The following is a 5,793-nucleotide window of genomic DNA, read 5'->3' as shown; positions in this document are numbered from 1 at the left end:
ATAATGGGTATATGACTATGAAAAAATGCATAAACAGAATTTTAAAACATAACTTCAAGAAATGAAAAAAGTCATTGTAATTACATCAAGAAAGCGTTAAATAGCATATTTGACACAAATGAATGGAAAATTAATGAACTGGAAAATTTACCTGAAAAATTAATTAGAAATCAGTGTACAGATAAAGAAATAGGGCATATGAAGTTTCAAAAGGCATGGGGAATAGAATGATAATAACCAAAACTGGAATTCTGAAAGAGAGGAGAGAAAAAAAATGTGGTGAAGACAAATATTCTAATCTCTGATACAATGGCAAGTTTTTCAGAATTAATGAAATACATAAATTCATATATTGATGAAGACATCTTAATTCTGAGACATAAATGAAAACAAACCTATATCTAGATTTACATGCATAAAACTTCCAAACAGAAAATGACAAATAAAAAATCATATAAGCAACTCCTTTACTCCACACCCCATCAAAAGTACACATTGCCAAATATAGGTAGAGCAACATAAGGAAAATTGTGGACCAATATTTTTATTATATTATGATCATAGGTACAAAAATAATAAAATATTCAGACATTAAACATAACAACTGAAACATTTACTAAATGAATGAAAGAATAGTTTAATCTCTATTAACATTACTCATTGGCATGGTAATATTAACTGAGTAAAAAAGAAACTGAATGATAAATTAAATAGATGTAGAAAAATTATATGAAAATTTTATTCCCAACTCAATATATAAATTCTTAGTAGTCTACAAAAAGTATCTGCCAATGCATTATAAGAGATGTTATACTTTATGGTGAGAGATTAGAAGCACTTTTTTTTAAAGTCAGGGCTAAGGCAAGGATAGCTTCTTTTATTCCTAATATTCAACTTCTATTGTAGACAGTGCAACAAGACAAAAAAAAGGGGGGGAGGAGGAGTAGAAAAATTGCAAAGGATAAAATAAAATATTTGTTTCAAATATTATCTATAAATAAATTAAATCTAAGAAAATATTTGAATCATTACTAATAACAGTGTTCAGAAAGTTTGCTGAATTAAATCTCAAACTAGCAAATTTTGTACATAGCATTCCTGTGTTCCAGTAACAACCAATTAGATAATATATAATGGTCTTATCTTAAAATGTAACAAAATCATCTAAGGTACTCAGAAATAATTCTAACAAAACACATGCACAGTTTTTATGGAAAACATTCTTAAACTTGAGAGGTAAATGAGGGACACACACACACACACACACACACCATACAAATGCACAAACATTATTCATGAAGGGATGGCAAGAGTCGATATTATAGAGAAGTCAGTTTCACTGGATTTAATCTAAAGGTTTTATGCACTTTCAGTCAAAATTCCAACAAGACTTATTTTTAGAGAATGCTTCTTTTTAAATTTTTTTCACATTGAAAAATGAATGGCCAGGCATGGGAGTGTGTGGTGTCCTAGCTGCCATCTGCAAAGCTGCTGTCTCTGCCAGGACCACCACAGCCCCTGCCCTTCAGCCACAGCCACCACCACTGTGTTGCCACCACCTCAGACCATCTGTATGATTAGGCCACAATCTTCAACGAGCAAACATATTCTTCAGTTCTGTGGTGTTCTTGAAGGGCAGTGGAGATACCTGCCAGACACAGTATCACCTCTATGCAGAGACGTGAACTGTAGAAATTCATTACTACTCCACCAAGAAACTTCCAAAAGAGTGGTTAACCTGGACACAGAAGTGTTGAATTGAAATTGCATAGCATTTTACAAGAGTTCTCACCTGGATAGGGTACACCTCAGTGCACTTCCTTTCTATTGCTTCAGTATTACTGGGTTGAAGAATTGCTGCTTGTTAAGAGGTTCATTTTATTTCTCATTACTCCCAACTTCATACTCAAAGTACTGAGAAGTTCAAGTGAAGTATATTGAAGTAGACTCAGTTTCTTTGCATCATTTCTGTATTCAATTTTTAAATTCTTTCATAACCCTATCGAGTGTCTTTTAACTAACATGGCTCAAACGAACCACCCAGCTCCTGTGGAAGTCACACACAAGAATATGAGATTTCTCATTACACACAGTCCAACCAATGCCATCTTAAACAGATTTGTAGAGGAACTTAAGAAGTATGGAGTTACCACAATAGTAAGAGTATGTGAAGCAACTTATGACACTACTCTTGCGGAGGAAGAAAGCATCCATGTTCTTGATTCACCTTTTGATGGTAGTGCACCACCATCCAACCAGATTGTTGATAACTGGTTAAATCATATAAAAATTAAGTTTCATGAAGAACCTGGTTTGTATTGCTGTTCATTGTATTGCAGGCCTTGAGCTCTGGTGCTTGTTGCCCTGGCATTAACCAAAGGTGGAATGAAGTATAAAGATGCAGTACAGTTCATAAGACAAAAGCAGCATGGAGCTTTTAAAGGCAAGCAGCTTTTGTATTTGGAGAAGTATCATCCTAAAATGTGGCTGCACTTCAAACACTCCAGTGGTCACAGAAACAAGTGTTGCATTCAATAAAACAGTTGCCTGATTCCATTGCCTTGGAAGTGGGACTTGAGGCAGGACCTAATTTGTCATACATATTAGGGTTGGTGAATAAGTCTAATGAAGCTTCCATAGAAGCGTTGAAAAGCAGCTTTGCCAGGCCACAAGCTTGACAGAATTGCAACCTCTATATTTGGGTTACAATCAACCTATTTTGACACTTAGCAAACAGTTCTTACTGTTCAGCATTTAAATGTGCTTACCATTTGTACCAATGCTGTATTGAGTTATGTCTTTAAATCTAGTCCCATGCCAGAATCTTATCAATATATAAGAGATTTAGAAAGATTAGGTGCCAAAATACTGAGCATAAGACTTGTATATTTTTAATATCATAGAGAACTAAAATCCCAGGAACTCTGAACACTCTGGACCTTATATGGTTTATCCCTTCAGTCATTTCAAACATAAGTAGGGCCTATATGGTTATTTGCTTGCTCATTTTATGTTACATCTCCCACATTCATGCAAGTATATATCAGGTGTGCTCAACTTTTAATTTGTATACCAAGTCTTAGTTATTATTTAATATCCTTCTATAAATCTCATTTTGTGCTGTTATGGAAAGTGTCCATTTTGAAAATCTACATTGTACAGAGCACATGCCTTTAATGTCTCCAGACAAAAAGCCTTACAGTTAATATTAATGTTTGCACTTGGGGTGCAATTTATAGGGGGGGCTGAGAAAAGAATGGGAGGGAGCTATTAAGTATATTTAGTAAAATGTTGCCTTTGTCTTGTGTTGAATATGTAGAATATGCTCTTTAGTAAATATTTTTTTGAAGGTAGAGATGCTTCGTTGTAGCTAAAACAACTCTTAATCATAAAAATGCTGAAATTCTTGTATATTTTTTTACATTCTGAAGTTGTTTACCAATGTTTTTTGTTTAAAGTGTGATTTTTTCCCCCCTTCCTGTGCTCCCTTGCAAAAAAAGAAGTGGGTTTCTGTTAATGAATTGAGCAGACATCTAATATTTTATATGCTATTTGAGCTGTGTAACTTAGTATTTGGATATTTGATAATTTGTTTTATTATATAATTGATAAAATGGTGATGTGTATTAATGTTAGTTCAACCATATATTTATACTGTATGGGGATGTGTGGTTATAGTTCTGTGGGAGAAATAATTTGTCAGTGTTCACCAGCTTGTAAAAATCTTTTATGAGAGCTTAAATATCTAAATAAATAATGAGATGCATTAAAAAAAAAATGGCCAAAAGTAGTCAAAACAACTTAAGGAAGAATAAAATAGGAGAACTCTACTATGAAAAAATCTATACAGCTAGAATGATTTATACTTATTAATATTGGTGGAGTGTGTGACAAATATAAAAGTGGAACAAAATATGAAGCACAGAAACAGACTAATGTACATAAAAACTTTATTAAATGACAAATGTGTCATTATAATTCAATGAGGAATGAAGACACTATTCATTGAAAAATGTTAGGACAATTGGCTATACATATGGAAGATAATAATATTATATCAACATACTGTAAACAAAAATAAACTCCAGATGCATTAAGTACCTAAGAGAATTTTTTTTAATTTAGAAAGAAAAATAGGAAGATAATTTAATGATACAAAAGTGTGGGAAATTTCTAGGCAGGCTGAAAACCTTAAAAACATTAATATTGATGAATTAGACTTCATTTAAAAAAATTCTGCACTAAAAAAGATATCATAAAATTTTATTTAAACCACAAACTGTGAAAAGATATTTGCAACACCCATAATTTATAGTATAAGTTTTCAAGATATACACATCATTCCTAAAGATCAATTAGAGATAAACAATAAAAAGCATATGAATGATGAAGATGAGGGAAAAATCTAAATAGCCAATGTAAATATGAAAAGATGCTCTACTTCTACAAATCACGGAATTTAAATCAAGATAATAGGCTTTCATTTTACACTCATCCAATTGGCAAAAATGAAGAAATCTGTTAATATCAAGTGTTGGCAATGATGAAACAGGAATTCTCCATGTGTGGATATGTAAATTGGAAAACCATTGTATTGGTCAGGGTCCTAGCAGGAAACGGATGGCATACTCAAAAAAAGTAACTGAAGAGAGAGTTTAAAGAAGGGAATATTTACAAAGCTGAGAGTAAGGGTTAAGAGAAATTGACAGGGGATGGTGAAGCACTATGGGGTTAGTAACACCAGCACGCTGTTACTGCCTTAAGCCTGAAGGGTGATGACCAGAACAGCTAAAGAGCTGTCTTTTCAGGAAAGAAATACCCAGCTGAAGTTGTGACCTTCATAGAGGAAGGCAGAGGTGGTAAACCACACCTAACCGTGTAAGGAGCTTACTTCCCCCAAAGTTCTATTTCCTAAGCTCCTGTTGGTACTTCTTATTGGCCAAACCCAATAGAAGCATAAGGTCATGGGAACCAAGTTGGTAGCGCTCATAAAGGTTAGTCTCCTGGGTCACAGAACAGGGTGGAATAGGATGGACAATGTCAAGAAGGGCAGATGGAAAACAGCTAGCATAACAGCAGTGGAGAGAAATGTGGTAAAATTTAGTAGCTTTGAATATATGCACATCCTCTAACCTACAGTACCCTTTCTAGGTATATACTCAGGAGACACATATGTGGACAAGAAAACACATTGAATTAAATGTTTGCACATAAAAGCATTGTTTATAACAGCAAAGAATTTTGCAACCACCTAAGTGTTCATTAACAGAAAGTTTGGTAATATCATATATTTATACAATGAAATACCACATAACAATAAGTATGGTGAACTAGAGGTACATTATAAATATAGGTAAATCTAAAAATAATGCTGTTGCATGAATAAAGCAAACTGCAAAAAACTATACCCAGAGTTATATGATTTAGATAATTTTTTCCCCCTAAAAAAGTACACAGAGAAACCCCTTCATTTTTTTCATGGAAACATGAACGTGCAGTAATAAAAAGCACTCCTGTATAAGAGCGCGACACACCAACTTCACAACAGTGGTTAGCTCTGAAAAAGGAAACAGAACATATAGGGGAATTGCCTTTATTTGCATCTACAATGTGTTTATATTTTTATAAACAGATTTGAAAAAATTACTATCAACTCTCCAGTCTAAGTCTATGTGTGGGTATGTTTTTAGTTCTTTTGTCAGGAGCTGCATTGCTGGGTTTTATAAGGTTAACTTTATAAAACACAGATAAACTTTTCTTTTTTTTTGTTTCATGATTTTTTTTAAATTTTAT

At 33.2% G+C, this 5,793-nt stretch overlaps 1 pseudogene across 1 annotated transcript; it reads left to right on the top strand.

Moving 5' to 3' along the window:
• The first annotated feature begins 2,022 nt into the window (after positions 1 to 2,022).
• LOC308553150 (protein tyrosine phosphatase type IVA 1 pseudogene) lies at positions 2,023 to 2,538 on the top strand (annotated as a pseudogene). Its single transcript has one exon. The product of its transcript is annotated as a protein tyrosine phosphatase type IVA 1 pseudogene (transcript).
• Positions 2,539 to 5,793: the final 3,255 nt, after the last annotated feature.

The sequence above is a fragment of the Miniopterus schreibersii genome, assembly GCF_964146895.1.
Source record: "Miniopterus schreibersii genome assembly, chromosome: 2".
NCBI lineage: Eukaryota > Metazoa > Chordata > Mammalia > Chiroptera > Miniopteridae > Miniopterus > Miniopterus schreibersii.
Note: the sequence above shows the minus strand (reverse complement) of the source record. Positions and strands in the feature narration are given on the sequence as shown.